Below are 25,106 nucleotides of genomic sequence, written 5' to 3' on the forward strand. Positions count from 1 at the left end.
CCCAACTGTATATATGCCCACTTTGCCAAGAGGTCTCTAATTACTGCCCAGGGCGTCCCCCCCCCCTGCGCCCTGCACCCTACAGTGACCGGAGTGTGTGGGTGTAATGTGGGAGCAATGGCGCACAGCTGCAGTGCTGTGCGCTACCTCATATGAAGAAGACTGGAGTCTTCTGCCGCCGCTTTTGAAGTCTTCTTACTTCTCACGCCGGCTTCTGGCTCTGCGAGGGGGACGGCGGCGCGGCTCTGGGATCGGACGACCAAGGGTGCGTTCCTGTGTTCGATCCCTCTGGAGCTAATGGTGTCCAGTAGCCTAAGAAGCATGACCTATCCGCAGTTAGTAGGTCTGCTTCTCTCCCCTCAGTCCCACGTAGCAGAGAGTCTGTTGCCAGCAGATCTCTCTAAAAATAAAAAATCCTAACAAAATACTTTCTTATAGCAAGCTCAGGAGAGCTCACTAAGTAGCACCCAGCTCGTCCGGGCACAGATTCTAACTGAGGTCTGGAGGAGGGACATAGAGGGAGGAGCCAGTGCACACCAGTATTCCTAATTCTTTCTTAAAGTGCCCTGTCTCCTGCGGAGCCCGTCTATTCCCCATAGTCCTTACGGAGTCCCCAGCATCCACTAGGACGTTAGAGAAAAATGTAAAATACCACTGACCTGCACAAGAAGATATGTAAGTGCGCCTCAGTAACAGTGCTAAGATTATTCTGGGCCAGAAGGTACATTATCACAGCTAAGAAAGAAGCCTTCTGTGAGACTTTGGATTCAGAATAGAAGAGAAGCAGAGAGTCAGCGAAGCTTGCCTGTGTTTAGTCTACAGCAGAACCTCCAATCGTTTCTTGCGTCAAACTTTTAACCATTGAATCCCAAACTTCATTTTGTAAAAAGAGTAGTGAGCTTTGTGCATTGGGAGTCTGCTGTATATCTGTGCTAGCTATGAAAAAGCAAGGGTGTCCGATCTGGTAAAACTGTATTCAGCTGCATTTCTGAATAGAAAGGGAAAGTGACTTTCATAGTTTGTATTCCAGGGTGAGCTAATTGTGGCGTTATCTGCCCGACCCCAGAACTAAGAACAGGTAATATGATGACTATGCTGAGAATCTGTGCATTCAGAAGGATGTTATTATTAAACCTCTCCTGTCCTGGCCTTTTGTTAAATCCAGTGATATACCCAGCATAACTCTTGTGTGGACAATTTCAAAACTGACTACACAAGCTCTTTTCAGCACAAGATGTCTTTAGGCTCCTATAATCATTCTACAAGAATATTCTTCCACTCATTTTCTTCACCTCCAGCAAATCCTGTACACTGATGTCAAACACTTTCATATACTGTAACTTTTTTTTTTTTTTAAACATAGTTTATTAAACATAATGCAAACATTACATATAACTTTTTATAGGAAAAACAGTTTTGTTGTGGTCCAGCTGATGATAGCTACAGTAACAGGAGCACAGCTATTTTGTGTTGGGCCTTATATACATGGTTTTATCGAACAGACCTGCACACATGCAGAGCCGGCCCTAACCAATATGATGCCCTAGGCAAGATTTTGGCTGGTGCCCCCTAGCACCACCGCTGGTTCTGCCTCTGACCTTGTACCTCTTTCCCAGCACCATCACCCCTCACCCATAGCAGTCCTTGTACCCCCTATATTTTAAATAGGAACAGTTCGCACATTTGATGCACAGCCCAAAAAGGGGCATCTTCTTGCTAGGAAGGGGCATGGCCACACAATAGTAACCCCAATTCCAATTACGCCACACAGTACTGCAACTTTATTCACATTTTATCTTGCGATCGTGTCCATAATTCATATTACATCCCACAGTAGTATTACTTTACCTTATACGTTACTCCTCACAGTAGAGCCCCTTATTCACATTACATCACACTGAATTGCTCCTTATTCACATTACACCACACCTCACGTTAGACGACACAGTAGTGCCCTTTCTATTTGCAACGCCACATAGTAGAGCACCTTATACACATAATGCCACACATTAGTAATGCATTTATACACAATTCCACACAGTAATGCCCCTTACACAAATGAGACACATTAATGTCCTTATAAACATAATGCACCTTACACATTATGACAACCTTTATTAATGCCCTTTTACACATAATGTCCCTTACACATATGCTGCACATTATTAATGCCCTTATACACATAATGACACACATAGTGACCCCTACACATTTGCTGCACATTATTAGTGCCCCTATACACATAATGACACACATACAGTAGTACCCTGTTACACATATGCCGCACATTATTAATGCTCTTATACACATAATGACACACATAGTGGCCCTTTACACATATGTTGCACATTATTAATGCATTTTTACATGACACACATAATGCTCCTTACACATATTCTGAACACGACTGCACAATCAACCCACTCACATGCACACAGCACTCACACTTCCACTAACACTGTGACCTCTGCCTCTGCTTGGATACAGATGTGTCCTCACAAATCTTGCATCAATGCTAATGTCGGGCACTTTTTTTCTTAATGAAAATGCATCTTACTTGCATTGCTATGTGGCTAGGATGCACAAGCAGCTTCTGCTGATTAAACTGATATGCAGCATGCCAATATACTGTGTGAGACTGTGGCTGTATCTGCATATGAAATGCTACATACAGAATATAGGCATGCCGCATATCATTTTAATCAGCAGAAGCTGATGATGCCCCTAGGCATATCAAATGCCCTAGGCAATTGCCTAGTTTGCCTATGGCCGGCTCTGCACACATGTACACTTTTCTGATGTGTTCATTTTGTTTTGCAACAATTTGTAAGCGGACTGCAGAGTTTAGAAATGTTTACGCTAACGAAATAAAATGGTTAACTTTTCTATGATGATGCTAACTACGTCATGCTTGCCCAAGTTTCAAGCCCCCTCCTCCAGGAGAAAGGGGTAAACACACTGCAATGGGCGTAGGTGTGTGTGGCCCCACATTCTTATCATTTTGGCACTGCCCCCACTGTTTAAAGCCACAATTTGTGGTATTTTACAGTGTGTGTATGTTTGTGTGACATGGGGTAACAGGAGGGACTATATGTTATCTTGGTCCTGCCACTGGGTTTTCATTGGGTGACATTTTAAAGTGGGGGTGGAGCTAGGATGATGCACTTCACTGTGAATCACATCATCCAACCACCACACTACCCACTTTAGTTGGCAAGTGGGTGGCACTGGGGCATGAGACTTAATTTGGGACTCTCCTGAACCTTCCAGGAGAATTGGCAAGTATGAAATAAGAACATAGTACAATAAGCTGCAAGGAAGCCTTTGAGACATATTAACAAAAAATCCAAGGTTTCCTATTTGCTTTGTGCTACTGTAAGCAGTGTTTCTGTCTGGCGCCTCTAGAGTGGGTACCAAAATGTTTTAAAAGGGGTATGTGCCCTGCAGCTCAAGAGATTAGGAACTTCCCAGATAGTTCCAGGTTATACAGAAAAAAGGATGTGTTTATTTATGAGTTTGGTTTAGGGAGCCCCCCAAAATATACGATATTCTGCAAATATTAGTGAACCTTATGCAGTTTAGATAATTAGTATTACACATATTCCAACAAGGGGTCATACTCAATCTGTAAAGCAGGGGTGGGGAACCTCCGGCCCGCGGGCCGTATACGGCCCGCGAAGCCGTTTGCTCCGGCCCACCCGCTTCTGTCAGTGAAACACGCCGCCGCTCAGTCCGGCGGCAGCGTGTCTCAGCTGTCAGGACAGGGAGAAGAGCGCGGCGATGTTGGATGACGGCGGCGGCGTGTAGGACTTCAAACTAGCTGCCGCTTCGTGAGCCAATCAGAGCTCGCGGACCGGCAGCCAATCAGGAGCCGTGGCTGCCGGCCCGCGAGCTCTGATTGGCTCTCGCACCGGCGGCTGGTTTGAAGTCTTACACGCCGCCGCCGCCACCTGACATAGCCGCGCTCTCCTCCCTGTCAGCAAGCAGCGGTAAGCAGCACGGGGGGGGGGGGGGGGGGGGCATCTGTATACCTGGCACTGTGGGTGCATCTGTATACCTGGCACTGTGGGGGCATCTGTATACCTGGCACTGTGGGGGCATCTGTATACCTGGCACTGTGGGGACATCTGTGTACCTGGCACTGTGGGGGCATCTGTATAGCTGGCACTGTGGGGGCATCTGTGTACCTGGCACTGTGGGGGCATCTGTGTACCTGGCACTGTGGGGACACCTGTATAGCTGGCACTGTGGGGGCATCTGTATACCAGGCACTGTGGGGGCATCTGTATACCTGGCACTGTGGGGGCATCTGTATACCTGGCACTGTTGGGGGCATCTGTATACCTGGCACTGTGGGGGCATATGTATACCTGGCACTGTGAGGGGCATATGTATACCTGGCACGGTGAGGGGCATATGTATACCTGGCACGGTAAGGGGCATTTGTATACCTGGCATGGTGAGGGGCATTTGTATACCTGGCACGGTGGGGGACATTTGTATACCTGGCACTGTGGGGGGCATTTGTATACCTGGCACTGTGGGGGCATCTGTATACCTGGCACGGTGGGGGGCATCTGTATACCTGGCACGGTGAGGGGCATATGTATACCTGGCACGGTGAGGGACATTTATATACCTGGCACGGTGAGGGACATTTGTATACTTGGCACTGTGAGGGGCATTTGTATACCTGGCATGGTGAGGGGCATTTGTATACCTGGCATGGTGAGGGGCATTTGTATACCTGGCACGGTGGGGGGCATTTGTATACCTGGCACTGTGGGGGGCATTTGTATACCTGGCACTGTGGGGGCATCTGTATACCTGGCACGGTGGGGGGCATCTGTATACCTGGCACGGTGAGGGGCATATGTATACCTGGCACGGTGAGGGACATTTGTATACCTGGCACGGTGAGGGACATTTGTATACTTGGCACTGTGAGGGGCATTTGTATACCTGGCACTGTGGGGGCAATTGTGGATCTGGCACTGCACTATTGGGGGCATATGTGTATCACGTCCCATTTTAACTGGCCATACCCATTTTTTTGGCGCGCGCACACACAGTACCTCTAAGGGGCAGACCTACTGGGGGGCAGGGTCATTTTTTTAAATTGAGAATTTTTGTATTGCCCCTGAAGGATTTTATAAATATCCAAATGGCCCTCGCTAGAAAAAAGGTTCCCCACCCCTGCTGTAAAACATGTGTGCCACGTTACTTGCACCACTCTTATGATCTCATGCTACTGTGCAAACTGTAAGTCTTTTACCCATGACACACTCAGCGACCACCCTCTCCAATTTGGTGACTACCATGCATGGATTTGCCTATCCACGAGAGATGTCCACTCATACATAAGATTCCCTTTGACACATTCTGTCATGAGCAGCGAGTGCAGTCACACAGGCACTTCATAGGTATCAGTGGCCACAATGAGTAACAGTTCTTAATCTTAAAGCCAGTACTCACGGCCCGATGCTGGAGAGATGTGTGCTGAGCGAACCGCTCAGCACACATCTCTCCCGGCGCTCAGCACAGCGCGATCTGTGCTGAGCGTGCGGGGAGAGACGGGGGGGCCGCTCACTTCACCCAGCGGGTGAAGTGAGCGACCCGCTAGATTGGCCTGCATGCAGGCCAATCTAGCAGCAGCGATAGAGATGCGCGGGGCTGCGCATCGCTATCGCTGTTAGGGCTACACACGGAGCGATCTTGCTGAAAATCTAAGCAATCTAGTCAGATTGCTTAGATTATCGCTCCGTGTGTACCCCCCTTTATGCTTATTCCACATTTCTTCTGCAAGTTCACATTTGCTCAATTTGCTCATCGCCGATGGTAAAGGAGATGGTAGTTTGGCCTTTTTTAATCTTACTCAATACAATAATCTGGGTGCGGAATTGACCTGACCTCTTGTGTTTATTTCCACATGCCTTCTTCCTTTTTTAGCTCTATTTTAACTCATCTTCCACAACTAGGGAGTGTGACCATGTGTAAGAAATTGTGCCATGTCGATTCTGGAATATGTACAGCACGTCCACACTGCGGCGTGCTCTGTGTCAGGTGTGGCTGCGTCATTTTGCACTGCTTTTGGCATCACTGTCCATGATCAATAGTTCTGTAAACTTCAATGATTTGCTATTAATTACCATTTTAATTCAGCTACTTTTGATATGCCCTGGCAGAGCAATTTTAGAAGCTTCTGTGACAGATTTTCCTGGACATAAATTATCCCTATCTGTTTTTGAGAAATACACGGAGCCAGACAGCTTTTCTATGAGTGGTGAGAACACATTGCCAGGCTTATCTATTGCTTTCAGCTAAGCTAATTCACCGGAGGGACTTTCTTATGGTTCCACAGCTCTATAATACACCACTTAGGAACTGACACCTATTTGGCTCTCCTCAAAGGATAAACTGTTCTGGGATTTTATGTTCCATCAATTTAATTAATATACAGAATGTCCTCCTACGCCAAATACCACCAATACTTGATATTATTGACTTGAGTTTCCACTATATATTTGTTTTAACTATAATAAATATATACAGTAATATATCTATGTATGGGTTGCAGTTAAATTGCTGGCTGTCGGGTTTCCGGCTTCAGGATACCGACACCAAAATCCAGACAGCCAACAATGCTGACAGCCAGAATCCTGGTGCACCAGGGCTATTCCCACTCGTGTGTGTCCTCAACACCCCTAGAGTGGGAATAGATCCTGTGACGAGCAAAGCGAGCCGCCGAGCCCGCAGCATGGCGAGTGCAGCGAGCCTGCAAGGGGACTCTTAGCGCTTGTCCCACTGCCGGCATTCTGGCGGGCGGGACGCCGCTGTCGGGATATTGACAGTAGGCAACCCGTCTGCTGGTGAAACGTATGTAATCCCTATGTGTATATATATATATATATTATATATTTATAGTTAAAAACATAAATTTATAGTGGAGACTCATGTCGATAATATCAAGTATTATCTATCTACAGATGTAGCCATGCTCATCTTACTGTGATGTAACATGCTATATCACGGCATGCTGCATGGCTAGCAAGGCTGAGACTATTCACAGCCAGCGATCGCTTCATTAATTCCTTTAGGAATTAATGGAACGATCGCTGGCTACGAATAGGACTGTAACACCACTGGAGAAGGATCACATCACAGGGAGTGCAGCAAGTGCAGCTTGTACGCAGGAGGAGCTGCGCTCCTATGGAAATGGGTCCTGAGTGGTGGCGCTTACAATTTCTCCCCTTTAAAAAAATGTCATTGCGCAGTAGCTACATTGGGGAGAAAGATGTTGTGTGGCATTTATTTATTACAGGTTTTTTTTTACTGTAATAGAACAAACTGGGTAAAAACAGACAGACATAGAGGTAGGGGGACCCTGCTCGCAAGTTTACAATCTATAGGGAAATAGGCATTGATAGACAAGGATAGATGCTACCTATTGCATAATGGTCCACAGGATTGCAATGGTTCTTAATGGGTCGTATGATATGATCACCCAACAATGCTGGCCAAGGGTCAGGAGGGTGTGAGAGCAAAGAAAGACAGAGCAAAGAAAGAGGTTATATGTTCTGTACTGAGAGGATGTAATTAGATAGCATTAAAGGTGTGGCAAAATGGGACATTTACTTGCATCCAGCAATATAAGACTTTTATGTAATGTCTAAATGTATAATGTAATGTATTATGTGAAAAAACATGGATGCCAGCCTGTCCTCTAGGTGAACTCATAGCTACACAGATATGAGAGTAGAGGACACTTGATGTATAGTGTGGAGTCAGAGGTTCGTTTATGGCCCTTATCTAAGAAGCTATAAACTATAGTTAAAAGAGACATTACAGAAAAGCCAGGCCAGGTTAAGAAAGCTGACCTATTGAAACTTAAGAAGACAGCTGTTTAAAAAGTAAAACCAAAAGGAAATCTGGTTTCTCACTGCCCAGGTACACAGAATTGAGAGAGTTAAGGAAAAGGTGGGGGCCGCAGCTGTGAGGGGGTTATATATGCCCCTCTCCCCCACAGTGTTGTTCATTTCTGATGGAAGCAGCCAGGAGCTGGGAATGCACCATATCTCTTACATTGTGAAATCCCTACACACAGAAGACCTACCTGCTTTTGAGTAAGTTAGGTTTCTGAAATTATCCTCCATTTTGTTTGTTTTTTAAATTGTATCCTAATCGGTGTGTACTTTTAAATATTTCTCATAATCTATGTAACTCTTTTTTGTAACTGAAAGCTCTGAAGATATTCTTGAAATTAAACATCTAATTTAAATTTTTAGTTTTGTGTTCTTATGCCCAAAGGCCTCATAGTCCATGCTATTATTCTGTGACATATTAATAATTGTGTGTGTAGGCCGAAGCGAATACAGCCTTGTGTTTAGTCGCTAAAATCTTCTTGCTGGTGGCAGTGTCGTGTTTAAAGTAATCCAGTAGTCACGGACGGCGATTCTCAGATTGGCGTATCTGGAAAATCGGACGGTGGTCGTGACAAGGTTTTGTGGGTGGGTCTGGAATTTGATAGGCTTATCTGAAGAGGTGAGTTTTCAGGGAACGTTTAAAGGTTTGGAGACTAGGGGTGAGTCTTATTGTGCATAGGAGAGCATTCCACAGAGTGGGTGAAGCCCGGATAAAGTCCAGTAGTTTTGAGTGGGAACAAGTAATAAGTGTGGCATCATCACTGAGCAATGTTAGAGCCCGCCCTCAATCTCCATCGCATACTCAGAGCTTCAGCTCCGCCCACACCATGCCTACACATGCACACCGATCACCAGAGCAGTTTATTGGTGATCGGTGCATCTACTCCCTAACTCAAAACATGGACTGCATTGACCTCCTGGACCTGACAGCCCTAAAAATGTGCTGCAGCACCCCAGGGTGCTACAGGGCACCGTTTGAGAACCAATGCTTACATTAATTTTAATGGCATTTACCTAATGTTTTCTTTTCTCTTTCAAGCTTTACTTGTTGACATGCATACCAAAATTATAGGAGTGGACAGGTGAAGGGTTGGGGGGGGGGGGGGGGGGGGAAGGAGGCTGCGTGCAGTGGGCCTCCTATACCTCCTGCCTTCTTTCCAGTAGTGTTGTCAAGAAGATGGCGCATGATGAGCAGCGGGTTTTCCGGGTAACCAATTCTCTGCAGCTCTGACCACTGAATTTAAGCCGGCAATAATTGGCTGCTTTGAAAACCCGTTGTTTAGTAAAACTCCGCCTTTTATTCTAGGGCTAGCAATTCACTAGATTATGGGGCTGATTCTGAGTCGGAATCAAGTGGAAATGTGGATGGATCCTGTGGATAACTGCACAGGCACCGCAGAAAGCAATTGCGACTGTACGGTCGCCAGACCATGCATAAGCGACTGAAAGTGCGGACAGATTGACCCCTCCGTTGGGTGACCTCTCTCCATGAAATAGGTGTTTCTGGGTGTCAATTTGGAGGTGACCATGTGAACGCATGGAACTGTTCCGTCTGGCTAGCGTGTCATGGGAGTATCGTGGCATGTAGGCCGGCTTCTGTGCTTATTCGCAGCATGCAGCGCTGAAATGGAACACCTGTTTCTTCAATCTTCATACTAATCTTTTCAAACCAGCACTGGGTACATTGGCGTTTCTATAATGGGTGCAATGGGTGCAGTTCACACGGGCCCCTGGATCCAAGGGGGGCCTACACTGCACCCATTGCACCCATTTTAACACTTACGTTTCCGGAGTCCAGCGCCGGGACCTGCAATCGCGGTGGAAATCGCCGCCAAATTGGCCGCCGCACATGCACGGTAGCCATATTGGTCTCCGGATCATGGCGGGCGCCATGTTTCCGGAGACCTGCGCATGCGCAGTAGACTCCGGCACAATGCCGGAGTATACAGCGCCGTACAGAGGAGGGGGCCCACCCGGAGGTGCACACGGGCCCCCTCCTCTGTAGAAACGCCCCTGCCTGGGTAGGTGTAAGTCCAGATCCTAATGATGGACGGATAATTGTCATAGACGCCTTATACTAGCATTAGTATAATGGAACACGCAGCCTGCCGCGGCTCTACTAAAATGAGGCCGCAGGTGTGTCTGACTCAGAATCAGACCTCTATATTTTGCAGTTTGTCATATAATGATAATGTTATCTGCACAGCTGCTGTTTGTTAGTAGAATGCAATCTATAATCTAGGATATACAAACAATAGCTGCCACAAAAGCAGTACAGGGCATGTTGTACAATTATGTGCAAACTGTGTAACATAAACCTGCAAGGAAAAAACAACTGCCCACTTAACCTTAATATCTGATCACATCAGAGACAACAGACAGAGATATCTGTGAATGAAAACACTCAGCTGAGTAAATGAGATGTGAAACAAGAGGCTTGTTCTGAAATGTAGTTTACTCTGAGATCCTAGATCACTGGCTTTCCTAGAAAACCAGTCACTGTGATAAATGCAAATAAACAAGCACTTTACTGGCACATTCATCTTTCTGATTTCTCTACTTGACTTCACACCGGAGAGCTTTGCGTCATACTGTTCTACTGAACATCACTGTAATGAACAGATTAGACGGGAGAAGGTACATTACATTCATGGACAAAATTATAACCAGGGGGCGCATAGGAAATAATTGCCCTAAATTACAACAGCATCCGGTCTTTAGGTCGACAGTAAGTAGGTCGACAGGGACTCTAGGGCGACATGTTCTAGGTCGACATGAGTTTTTCTTTTTCTTTTTTTTTACTTTTTCATACTTTACGATCCACGTGGACTACAATTGGGAACCATAACCTGTGCCCGAAGCATGGCGAGCGAAGCGAGCCATGCAAGGGGACACGGTGCACTAATTGACACCAAAAAAAGTTTAAAAAACTCATGTCGACCATTTCTCATGTCAACCTAGTACATGTCGACCTAGAGTCCCTGTCGACCTAGAAACCATGTCGACCTACTTACTGTCGACCAGAAGTGGTCGACCTAGACACTGTCGACCTGAGTCTCATCTATCTAACATACTACACCCATTACAACCTTCATATGACAAATGTAACCAGTTACTGTATATGGGGGGTAATTCAGAGTTGATCGCAGCAGCAAATTTGTTAGCTAACAAATTTGCTGCTGCGATCAGATCTGAATTAGGCCCCATGTGCACTGCAGTTGTGGCAGATATAACATGTGCAGAGAGTTAGGTTTGGGTGGGTTATCTTGTTTCTGTGCAGGGTAAATACTGGCTACTTTATTTTTACACTGCAATTTAGATTTCAGTTTGAACACACCGCACCAAAATCTAACTCTCTCTGCACATGTTATATCTGCCCCACCTGCACTGCACGATTTTGCCCAACTGCTAACAAATTTGCTGCTGCAATCAACTCTGAATTACCCTCTTGGTCTGTAAAATAATGAGGATACAATGACTGCATAGAGGGGGTCATTCCGACCCGATCGCTCGCTGCAGTTTGTCGCAGCGCAGCGTTCGAGTCGGAACTGCGCATGCGCTGGCACCGCAGTGCGCCGGCGCATGGCAGTCATCGCTGGGTGGGAGGGGGCTGAACGGCGGCGTTAAGCCGCCATTTAGTAGGCGCGGTCCGGCCAGACAGGCGTGGTTAGACCGTTGGGGGGCGTGCCACAGGAGCTGCGCTGGCCGGGAGTTACTCCACAGATAGAAAGGCATCGCCTCTGTGCAATGCTTTTGTATTTGTGCGGGGGGGAGGGGGGGGGGGGGCGGCACTGACATGCGGTGCGGACTAGCCCTGTGCTGGGCGTCCCCCCGCATGTCTGAGTTTACGATCGTAGCTGTGCTAAATTTAGCACAGCTACGATCAACTCGGAATGACCCCCTGAGTACATCATTCATTTCAGACTAATGTTTCCAATTAGTGTTAACAAAATGACTACTGCCCTACAGAATACTGACTGGGAATAGAACAGGATATTGCCTTGGGGGCGGGGCCCATGTATTTCTAGTATGGATATATATATTGCGTCCATTCTAAAACACAAATATTCTAATATTGTAAATATGTACTATTGTAGAGTTGTACATAAAGAATTATTATTTTTTGTCATTAATTCCCTTCATTCAGCTGCCCCAGGATGCCCCATTTTAGACACATAGATTTCCCATTTGTCTCCATTATACATGGTGGTTAATAACAACATCTCCTCCTGTCCAGTGCTTAAAGTGGTCCTAGAGAGGTGGTGGAACTCAAACCGCCCCCATGTGTGACAGCCCCCCTAGCCACTCCCATCTGGCATATGCCACACCCCTAGCCTCACCCACCTGGCAGATACCACACCCCTAGCCCCTCCCCTGTAAGTATTTCCAAAGAAGCCATGCACACCTACTGGCTGTGCCTTTACCCAGCCTCACAATGCCCGGGAAATCAGCTTAGTAAAGTTGGCACAGCAATAGACTTTAGAGAAGTTAATGCACAGCGAGACATGACTGTAAAAGATTAGTTTTTTACACACTTAAAATGTATTTAAAGAATTACAGTATTTTTTTCTTAAGTATAACATTGTAAATTATTTGATCAACATAGCCCACTCCAACACAGGTGGGGAATTTGTGAATAGCTGCTGAATGCTGGATACTATAAGAGAGCACAAGATAAAATCCCCAGCAGTCGCCCAGAGCTAATTTTAATTATTATTTACTTACCGAAGCTACAGTAAATAGCATATAAAAACTGCTCGCTGGTATTAGGTATTAAGAAACTCTTACTGTAAGTACATTTACTGCAATTCACTACTTTACTGTAAACCCCTACGAAGTAGTCAGCTATTCCCCCCAAAAAAACCATGTTGCATGGCAGACTCAAAATGAATATAATTTATTAGCAAGCATGGAAATGTGGTCACTAAAGAACATATTATAACAGGCCTGGCCAACCTGTGGCTCTCCAGATGTTGTGAAACTACACATCCCAGCATGCCCTGCCACAGTTTTAGCCTTCCCTAATAGCAAAACTGTAGCAAAGCATGATGGGACTTGTAGTTTTACAACAGCTGGAGAGCCACAGGTTGGCCAGGCCTGTTTATAATATAATAATTCATTATTACTCAGAATTCATTACATACTGTAGTCAGTTTTCAGTTATATTATATAAGTAAATGTTATATTGCATTGCAGCTGCATAGGTTTTTTTATTATTACATTACAGATTGAGGGAGTCTCAGTCTCTGTCTAAGCCCTCAGCGTCCGCGTGGCTGGGTGCACAGTCAGGGTGGCTCCTCTGTTCCCTGTAGAGTGTAGACGCAGAGTCGCAATGACTTAATGACGTCATCTTTCCTGTAGGTGGCACAGGTGCTGGAGGAGGCGGGCGGGCTAAAGCAATCATTCCTCCTCCACATTATTGATACTCGTGACATGGGTATCAACGGCGTCGGTGGGCAGCGCATAGGGAAGCCTGGACTGGAGCTTGAAACCAGCGAGAGGGTGAGCCGAGCTGGTCATGTGGCATGGGCAGTGTGTGTGAGTAACACTGAGTGACAGGCAGCCCACAGCATCATAGATGTTATGGGCGGAGGCGGGGCAGCAGCAGTTTGGCTGTAGTGTGTGTGCGAGGACGATTCCTGACTCAGTACTTGGTTAAGGTGGGCAGGCAGAGGCGGAACTGGATCCACCTCGAATTAGAACTGCCGGAACGTAGTTCCGCCCCCTGTTTCGGCCCACTTTAACCAGGGACATGCATTGAGTTTAATGGCTCAGTAGGTACTGGCCAATCCCAGACAGAGACTTACACACAATATATGAGCCAAAGGGTTCATCTGGGCATTATACACAGGTGCAGCAGTATATATTGCTGGACATTTGGTAAGTTTTGATCAGAGATGTGTGGAAAAGGTAGGCAGGGGGGGTACTGACTCAACTGCCATAGACTTTTTACTGCAGAGTTTTAATTATAAAAATTATTAGAATAATACAAATAAGATATTTATAATATATTCTTTGTAATTTTCATATACTTTATACCAGTGGTCTCCAACCTTAATTGGGGTGTGAGCTACTTTCGAAAATAAAACCTCTGAAGGAGCTACCCCCTATCCCCAATGCGTGTGCGTTCCTGCGAAAGTGGTTGTGGCCTCACAACTACAAGTAATGCCCCCCCCCCGCGTAGTGCCAGATACATAAATAATGCCCCTCAGCAGTGCCAGATATTCAAATAATGCCTCCCAGCAGTGCCAGATACACAAATAATGCCCCCAGCAGTGCCAGATACACAAATAATGCCCCCCCCCCCCCGCAGTGTCCGATACAGTGCCCCACACAGAGCTAACCCTTGCTGGCTTCTTCTACTGCCGCCAGTGCTGCTCCTCCTGCATGAGGGACGGAAGGGGAAGAGAGCGCAGCGCGAACCTCTCCTGTGAAGTCCAGAGATCGGCTACGGTGAGGGTGACAGAGTCTCCGGCGGCGGCGGGCATTTAAAATATGGTGCCAGTAAGTGAGCCAATCAAAACTCGCGGTCCGGCAACCAATCAGGTGCCGTCACTGCCGGTCCACGAGCTCTGATTGGCTGACGGCCGGCACCATATTAAAAATGAAGGGAGGAGGAGTGCCAGTGACTGCCCAAGCCCATGCGCTCTGTGAGCTACCGAAAATACTATGGCAAGCTACCGGTGGCTCGCGAGCTACGGGTTGGAGATCACTGCTTTATACAGTCAAAACTCTGGCTTATTCGTTATAATGACAAGAAATGCTTTGCCTCACCTCACCGCACGTCACTGACTTTAACCTCTGCTTCTGTCCATGACATATTAAATGTGCAGAGACTGTCTGACTTCTCCCTGTTTCCATGGGTGGATTTAGAGGTGAGGCAGCCCCTAGGCACAACAGTAAAAGCCGCCTCCCTGCCTGCCTCATTTTATTATTTTATTGATTGGTAATAAGCCCTCAATTGATGATAGCCAATTTAATAAATAACCCCCCCCCCCCATTAACTATAACATTTTAATTATGTATACATATTTACTAAGTAGGACAGCTTACATGGGCAGTATGTGCATATCCTACCAATTTACATTCCATTCAAGATGGCATATGGTACAGTGCAGTGGAAATATGTTGCAGTTACTGGTACTTTTTAGGCTAACAGTACAAAAACAAGCATCCAAGTGCCGCCCCCAAACAAATGCCACCCCTAGGCATGGGCCTCAAGTGCACAGTGGGAAATTCGCTACTGCCTGTTCCATCAGTCTCCTGCCTGGTCAGAAGACAGATGCCGGCATCCCATCAGCTGGCATCCCAACTGTAATAATAGTGGGTGGGTTAGGGATGGGAAGGGGGGGGGGGGGGGGGGGTTAGGTTTAGGTGCCACAGAGGAGGTTGGGAGGTTAGGGTTAAGATGCATGGGGGAGGGGGAATTTGAGTAAGGCTGTGGGGAGAGGAGACAAGGGTTAGGCACCACCGGGGGGGGGAGGTTCAGTTTAGGTGGGAAGATTATGGTGCGGGGAAGGGGGGTTAGGTTTAGGCACCACCGGGGAGAGGTTATGGTCAGGCACTAAGGAGGGAGGATGCGAAAAGGGAGGGTTAGGGGAGAGGGGGGAATAGTCTTGCCTCCCCCCTGTCGGCATTTACACTATCGGGATGCTGGTGTCAGTGTTCTACCACTCTATTCTGTAAGTTTTTCATTTAATGGAGTATGGTTTCAGCAGCTTTTTTTAATATACTTTGTAAAATGTCTATGGGAGACTGTCCTATGTGATGTATAGCTGGACATCACCAACATATCCAGCATCATACGTCACAGTCTATTACGGTAAGGAACCATTGCTCATTTTGAACAAAGATACATCAGTGCAAAGTGCCTTCATGACTGTTCTGAAAGCATTGGAGTATCTACTGTATAATGAGTGCACTGTGTATGGTGCACACAGGTCCCAGGGTCCATGGGGGTCCACACCGCAAACCCTGCACCCATAACTTACTTCTCCGGAGTCCTATGGTGTCCAGCGCTGGTGACATAAATCACTGGGAAAATGTTGCAGCGGACATTTTCCCAATGATTTGCGCCCATGCAGTAGATATGGGATCCGGTCTGAAGATCGACAGTGTCTAGGTCGACCACTATAGGTCGCCAGTCACTAGGTCAACAGGGTTTGAAGGTCAACAGGGTTTCTAGGTCGACATGAGTTTCACTTTTTTTTTGCATTTCTTCATACTTAACGATCCACGTGAACTACGATTGGATCGGTAACCTGTGCCAAGCGCAGCGGTAGCGGAGAGAGGCACCTTGCCCGAAGCATGGTGAGCGAAGCGAGCCATGCGAGGGGACATGGTGCACTAATTGGGCTTCCCGGTCACTGTACGGAGAAAACGACACCCAAAAAAATGAAAAACTCATGTCGACCTTCTGACCTAGAACATGTCGACCTAGAAACCCTGTCGGCCTTCAAACCCTGTCGACCTAATGACTGTCGACCTATAGTGGTAACCTAAACATCTAATGATCCACATCCAGTAGATATGCCCCTGGGAATAAGGCGTGAGTAAGCCAGAGTCTACAGTGCTGCGGCCACTTACAGAGAGGGGGCCCCCGCACGGAGCCTGCACACAGGCCCCTTCTTCTCTTAATCTATCCCTGCTTGGGAGAATATCACAGAGAAGTGCCTCCTATATGTAGCATTCTTGTGTGTTTTGTTTTTGCCGTTTGCAAAGCTTATATTGCTTTATTCAGTCAGTCTCAAACACAATTTTAAACTTTTTTTGAGTATCAAATTGCGATATTGTGACTTGAGATTCGCTCACTGCAAGTAGACAGCTGAGACCAGGGCTGGAATGGGCGTAGAGTCTCAGAGAGAGGGCAATGAAAGCACAGTAAGGGTGTGGTGTGACAGTGTAATTGCAGAATGTGGGCAACATGGCCACAGAACAGTCTGGACCTGTTGTAAGTGTAAAAGTTGATAGTGATGACTTAAAAGCCACTAATGGGTAGAGATGAGCGGGTTCGGTTCCTCTGAATCCGAACCCGCCCGAACTTCAGGTTTTTTACACGGGTCCGAGCAGGCTCGGATCTTCCCGCCTTGCTCGGCTAACCCGAGCGCGCCCGAACGTCATCATCACGCTGTCGGATTCTCGCGAGGCTCGGATTCTATCGCGAGACTCGGATTCTATATAAGGAGCCGCGCGTCGCCGCCATTTTCACACGTGCATTGAGAGTCATAGGGAGAGGACGTGGCTGGCGTCCTCTCCGTTTAGAGAAGAGAGAGACACAGTATTTTGGGGAGCATTATTAGGAGGAGTACTACTATACTGTATACTACTATACTACTTGCTGAAGTGATATTTATAGATTAGATAGTGTGACTGTAAGTGTATTATCTGACTTGTGGGGGAGACACTGACAGTGGGGAGCAGTTAGAGTCTGAGAGCAGGACTCAGGAGTACATATAACGTACAGTGCACACTTTTGCTGCCAGAGTCAGTGCCACACTGCCATTGTTGTGACCACACTGACCACCAGTATAATAATCTATTTTGTGATTGTCTGCTTAGGCCTCGGAGTACTAGTTGCAAGTTGCAACGTGACCTGAAGTGACCACCAGTTTAATAATCAATCACCACCAGTTTAATATATATATATATATATATATATATATATATATATATATATATAATTGTATATAATATATATATATATATATAATATTGTATACCACCTACCCGTGTTTTTTTTTTTTTCATTCTTCTTTATACATACTACTATAGTAGCTTACTGTAGCAGTCTGCGGTGCTGTGCTGACCTGACAGTGTCCAGCAGGTCCGTCATCAGTCATTACATAATAAATATATATAGTACCTGTCCGGCTGCAGTACTAGTGATATTATATTGATTTCATCTCATTATCAATAATTTATCATCCAGTCTAGACTCTATATTAGCAGCAGACACAGTACGTTAGTCCACGGCTGTAGCTACCTCTGTGTCGGCACTCGGCAGTCCATCCATAATTGTATACCACCTACCCGTGGTTTTTTTTTTCCCTTTCTTCTTTGTACATACTACTATAGAGTATAGTAGCTTACTGTAGCAGTCTGCGGTGCTGCTGAGCTGACAGTGTCCAGCAGGTCCGTCATCAGTCATCATTACCTAATAAATATATTATCTACCTGTCCGGCTGCAGTACTAGTGATATTATATATACATACATATATATATTGATTTCATCTCATTATCAATCATCCAGTCTATATTAGCAGCAGACACAGTACGTTAGTCCACGGCTGTAGCTACCTCTGTGTCGGCACTCGGCAGTCCATCCATAATTGTATACCACCTACCCGTGGTTTTTTTTTTCTTTCTTCTTTGTACATACTACTATAGTATAGTAGCTTACTGTAGCAGTCTGCGGTGCTGCTGAGCTGACAGTGTCCAGCAGGTCCGTCATCAGTCATCATTACCTAATAAATATATTATCTACCTGTCCGGCTGCAGTACTAGTGATATTATATATACATACATATATATATTGATTTCATCTCATTATCAATCATCCAGTCTATATTAGCAGCAGACACAGTACGTTAGTCCACGGCTGTAGCTACCTCTGTGTCGGCACTCGGCAGTCCATCCATAATTGTATACCACCTACCCGTGGTTTTTTTTTTTTCATTCTTCTTTATACATACTACTATAGTAGCTTACTGTAGCAGTCTGCGGTGCTGTGCTGACCTGACAGTGTCCAGCAGGTCCGTCATCAGTCATTACATAATAAATATATATAGTACCTGTCCGGCTGCAGTACTAGTGATATTATATTGATTTCATCTCATTATCAATAATTTATCATCCAGTCTAGACTCTATATTAGCAGCAGACACAGTACGTTAGTCCACGGCTGTAGCTACCTCTGTGTCGGCACTCGGCAGTCCATCCATAATTGTATACCACCTACCCGTGGTTTTTTTTTTCTTTCTTCTTTGTACATACTACTATAGAGTATAGTAGCTTACTGTAGCAGTCTGCGGTGCTGCTGAGCTGACAGTGTCCAGCAGGTCCGTCATCAGTCATCATTACCTAATAAATATATTATCTACCTGTCCGGCTGCAGTACTAGTGATATTATATATACATACATATATATATTGATTTCATCTCATTATCAATCATCCAGTCTATATTAGCAGCAGACACAGTACGTTAGTCCACGGCTGTAGCTACCTCTGTGTCGGCACTCGGCAGTCCATCCATAATTGTATACCACCTACCCGTGGTTTTTTTTTCTTTCTTTCTTCTTTGTACATACTACTATAGTATAGTAGCTTACTGTAGCAGTCTGCGGTGCTGCTGAGCTGACAGTGTCCAGCAGGTCCGTCATCAGTCATCATTACCTAATAAATATATTATCTACCTGTCCGGCTGCAGTACTAGTGATATTATATATACATACATATATATATTGATTTCATCTCATTATCAATCATCCAGTCTATATTAGCAGCAGACACAGTACGTTAGTCCACGGCTGTAGCTACCTCTGTGTCGGCACTCGGCAGTCCATCCATAATTGTATACCACCTACCCGTGGTTTTTTTTTTCTTTCTTCTTTGTACATACTACTATAGTATAGTAGCTTACTGTAGCAGTCTGCGGTGCTGCTGAGCTGACAGTGTCCAGCAGGTCCGTCATCAGTCATCATTACCTAATAAATATATTATCTACCTGTCCGGCTGCAGTACTAGTGATATTATATATACATACATATATATATTGATTTCATCTCATTATCAATCATCCAGTCTATATTAGCAGCAGACACAGTACGGTAGTCCACGGCTGTAGCTACCTCTGTGTCGGCACTCGGCAGTCCATCCATAAGTATACTAGTATCCATCCATCTCCATTGTTTACCTGAGGTGCCTTTTAGTTGTGCCTATTAAAATATGGAGAACAAAAATGTTGAGGTTCCAAAATTAGGGAAAGATCAAGATCCACTTCCACCTCGTGCTGAAGCTGCTGCCACTAGTCATGGCCGAGACGATGAAATGCCAGCAACGTCGTCTGCCAAGGCCGATGCCCAATGGCATAGTACAGAGCATGTCAAATCCAAAACACCAAATATCAGTAAAAAAAGGACTCCAAAACCAAAAATAAAATTGTCGGAGGAGAAGCGTAAACTTGCCAATATGCCATTTACCACACGGAGTGGCAAGGAACGGCTGAGGCCCTGGCCTATGTTCATGGCTAGTGGTTCAGCTTCACAGGAGGATGGAAGCACTCAGCCTCTCGCTAGAAAACTGAAAAGACTCAAGCTGGCAAAAGCACCGCAAAGAACTGTGCGTTCTTCGAAATCCCAAATCCACAAGGAGAGTCCAATTGTGTCGGTTGCGATGCCTGACCTTCCCAACACTGGACGTGAAGAGCATGCGCCTTCCACCATTTGCACGCCCCCTGCAAGTGCTGGAAGGAGCACCCGCAGTCCAGTTCCTGATAGTCAGATTGAAAATGTCAGTGTTGAAGTACACCAGGATGAGGAGGATATGGGTGTTGCTGGCGCTGGGGAGGAAATTGACAAGGAGGATTCTGATGGTGAGGTGGTTTGTTTAAGTCAGGCACCCGGGGAGACACCTGTTGTCCGTGGGAGGAATAGGGCTGTTGACATGCCTGGTGAAAATACCAAAAAAATCAGCTCTTCGGTGTGGAAGTATTTCACCAGAAATGCGGACAACATTTGTCAAGCCGTGTGTTGCCTTTGTCAAGCTGTAATAAGTAGGGGTAAGGACGTTAACCACCTCGGAACATCCTCCCTTATACGTCACCTGCAGCGCATTCATAATAAGTCAGTGGCAAGTTCAAAAACTTTGGGTGACAGCGGAAGCAGTCCACTGACCAGTAAATCCCTTCCTCTTGTAACCAAGCTCACGCTAACCACCCCACCACCAACTCCCTCAGTGTCAATTTCCTCCTTCCCCAGGAATGCCAATAGTCCTGCAGGCCATGTCACTGGCAATTCTGACGAGTCCTCTCCTGCCTGGGATTCCTCCGATGCATCCTTGCGTGTAACGCCTACTGCTGCTGGCGCTGCTGTTGTTGCTGCTGGGAGTCGATGGTCATCCCAGAGGGGAAGTCGGAAGACCACTTGTACTACTTCCAGTAAGCAATTGACTGTCCAACAGTCCTTTGCGAGGAAGATGAAATATCACAGCAGTCATCCTGCTGCAAAGCGGATAACTGAGGCCTTGGCATCCTGGGTGGTGAGAAACGTGGTTCCAGTATCCATCATTACTGCAGAGCCAACTAGAGACTTGTTGGAGGTACTGTGTCCCCGGTACCAAATACCATCTAGGTTCCATTTCTCTAGGCAGGCGATACCGAAAATGTACACAGACCTCAGAAAAAGAGTCACTAGTGTCCTAAAAAATGCAGCTGTACCCAATGTCCACTTAACCACGGACATGTGGACAAGTGGAGCAGGGCAGGGTCAGGACTATATGACTGTGACAGCCCTCTGGGTAGATGTATGGACTCCCGCCGCAAGAACAGCAGCGGCGGCACCAGTAGCAGCATCTCGCAAACGACAACTCTTTCCTAGGCAGGCTACGCTTTGTATCACCGGTTTCCAGAATACGCACACAGCTGAAAACCTCTTACGGCAACTGAGGAAGATCATCGCGGAATGGCTTACCCCAATTGGACTCTCCTGTGGATTTGTGGCATCGGACAACGCCAGCAATATTGTGTGTGCTTTAAATATGGGCAAATTCCAGCACGTCCCATGTTTTGCACATACCTTGAATTTGGTGGTGCACAATTTTTCAAAAAACGACAGGGGCGTGCAAGAGATGCTGTCGGTGGCCAGAAGAATTGCGGGACACTTTCGGCGTACAGGCACCACGTACAGAAGACTGGAGCACCACCAAAAACTACTGAACCTGCCCTGCCATCATCTGAAGCAAGAAGTGGTAACGAGGTGGAATTCAACCCTCTATATGCTTCAGAGGTTGGAGGAGCAGCAAAAGGCCATTCAAGCCTATACAATTGAGCACGATATAGGAGGTGGAATGCACCTGTCTCAAGTGCAGTGGAGAATGATTTCAACGTTGTGCAAGGTTCTGATGCCCTTTGAACTTGCCACACGTGAAGTCAGTTCAGACACTGCCAGCCTGAGTCAGGTCATTCCCCTCATCAGGCTTTTGCAGAAGAAGCTGGAGACATTGAAGGAGGAGCTAACACGGAGCGATTCCGCTAGGCATGTGGGACTTGTGGATGGAGCCCTTAATTCGCTTAACAAGGATTCACGGGTGGTCAATCTGTTGAAATCAGAGCACTACATTTTGGCCACCGTGCTCGATCCTAGATTTAAAGCCTACCTTGGATCTCTCTTTCCGGCAGACACAAGTCTGCTGGGGTTGAAAGACCTGCTGGTGAGAAAATTGTCAAGTCAAGCGGAACGCGACCTGTCAACATCTCCTCCTTCACATTCTCCCGCAACTGGGGGTGCGAGGAAAAGGCTCAGAATTCCGAGCCCACCCGCTGGCGGTGATGCAGGGCAGTCTGGAGCGACTGCTGATGCTGACATCTGGTCCGGACTGAAGGACCTGACAACGATTACGGACATGTCGTCTACTGTCACTGCATATGATTCTCTCACCATTGAAAGAATGGTGGAGGATTATATGAGTGACCGCATCCAAGTAGGCACGTCACACAGTCCGTACTTATACTGGCAGGAAAAAGAGGCAATTTGGAGGCCCTTGCACAAACTGGCTTTATTCTACCTAAGTTGCCCTCCCACAAGTGTGTACTCCGAAAGAGTGTTTAGTGCCGCCGCTCACCTTGTCAGCAATCGGCGTACGAGGTTACATCCAGAAAATGTGGAGAAGATGATGTTCATTAAAATGAATTATAATCAATTCCTCCGTGGAGACATTGACCAGCAGCAATTGCCTCCACAAAGTACACAGGGAGCTGAGATGGTGGATTCCAGTGGGGACGAATTGATAATCTGTGAGGAGGGGGATGTACACGGTGATATATCGGAGGATGATGATGAGGTGGACATCTTGCCTCTGTAGAGCCAGTTTGTGCAAGGAGAGATTAATTGCTTCTTTTTTGGTGGGGGTCCAAACCAACCCGTCATTTCAGTCACAGTCGTGTGGCAGACCCTGTCACTGAAATGATGGGTTGGTTAAAGTGTGCATGTCCTGTTTATACAACATAAGGGTGGGTGGGAGGGCCCAAGGACAATTCCATCTTGCACCTCTTTTTTCTTTAATTTTTCTTTGCGTCATGTGCTGTTTGGGGAGGGTTTTTTGGAAGGGACATCTTGCGTGACACTGCAGTGCCACTCCTAGATGGGCCCGGTGTTTGTGTCGGCCACTAGGGTCGCTTATCTTACTCACACAGCTACCTCATTGCGCCTCTTTTTTTCTTTGCGTCATGTGCTGTTTGGGGAGGGTTTTTTGGAAGGGACATCCTGCGTGACACTGCAGTGCCACTCCTAGATGGGCCCGGTGTTTGTGTCGGCCACTAGGGTCGCTTATCTTACTCACACAGCTACCTCATTGCGCCTCTTTTTTTCTTTGCGTCATGTGCTGTTTGGGGAGGGTTTTTTGGAAGGGACATCCTGCGTGACACTGCAGTGACACTCCTAGATGGGCCCGGTGTTTGTGTCGGCCACTAGGGTCGCTTATCTTACTCACACAGCTACCTCATTGCGCCTCTTTTTTTCTTTGCGTCATGTGCTGTTTGGGGAGGGTTTTTTGGAAGGGACATCCTGCGTGACACTGCAGTGACACTCCTAGATGGGCCCGGTGTTTGTGTCGGCCACTAGGGTCGCTTATCTTACTCACACAGCTACCTCATTGCGCCTCTTTTTTTCTTTGCGTCATGTGCTGTTTGGGGAGGGTTTTTTGGAAGGGACATCCTGCGTGACACTGCAGTGACACTCCTAGATGGGCCCGGTGTTTGTGTCGGCCACTAGGGTCGCTTATCTTACTCACACAGCTACCTCATTGCGCCTCTTTTTTTCTTTGCGTCATGTGCTGTTTGGGGAGGGTTTTTTGGAAGGGACATCCTGCGTGACACTGCAGTGACACTCCTAGATGGGCCCGGTGTTTGTGTCGGCCACTAGGGTCGCTTAGCTTAGTCATCCAGCGACCTAGGTGCAAATTTTAGGACTAAAAATAATATTGTGAGGTGTGAGGTATTCAGAATAGACTGAAAATGAGTGTAAATTATGGTTTTTGAGGTTAATAATACTTTGGGATCAAAATGACCCCCAAATTCTATGATTTAAGCTGTTTTTTAGTGTTTTTTGAAAAAAAACACCCGAATCCAAAACACACCCGAATCCGACAAAAAAAATTCGGTGAGGTTTTGCCAAAACGCGGTCGAACCCAAAACACGGCCGCGGAACCGAACCCAAAACCAAAACACAAAACCCGAAAAATTTCCGGCGCTCATCTCTACTAATGGGGACTGTATCTGATTATCTGATTGTCACCCGTTTATTCAAATTAAGCAAGACAGCAGAAGACTCATGCATAACTGGGAAGGGGAAGCCTGCACATATATTTAAAACTGCTGAAATTAACAAAGAATACATAATTGTGTCTTATTTGAAGAGCAATTCTGATGCTCCGAGCCATTTAGGTGCTTATTAATTGCACTGTTCAGCCATTCACACTAACCTATTTCTTTTGTGTACTGTCTGTGAAGCCATGACTCCAATGGCAACCCAGTCTTATCTCAACAAGGTGCAGTACGACAAGGAGAGGAAGCTGAAGGTTGCATTGTGCAGATATGACTGCATATTGCTGACTGTGAATAGGTCACCTGGAAGCAATTTTTTTCAAAAGTCACAAATTGCAATGAAGTTTAAGGCTATGTACACATCAGTGTGATGTCCGCACAATGCGACATCACTTGCGACAGGACCCCGACATCAGCAAGTGCATATAAACAGTGGCAGCGTGGGGAGGAGCAGGGCCATGCTACATTCGGCAGCATTGCCCTCGTGCAGTGCATCCGGAAAGTATTCACAGCGCTTCATTTTTTCCACATTTTGTTATGTTACAGTCTTATTGCAAAATGGAATAAATTATTTTTCCCCCTCAAAATTCTACACACAATACCGCATCGTACACACAATACAATATCCTTAGGAACCGGCTGATATC

The sequence above is a fragment of the Pseudophryne corroboree genome, chromosome 2, assembly GCF_028390025.1.
Source record: "Pseudophryne corroboree isolate aPseCor3 chromosome 2, aPseCor3.hap2, whole genome shotgun sequence".
NCBI lineage: Eukaryota > Metazoa > Chordata > Amphibia > Anura > Myobatrachidae > Pseudophryne > Pseudophryne corroboree.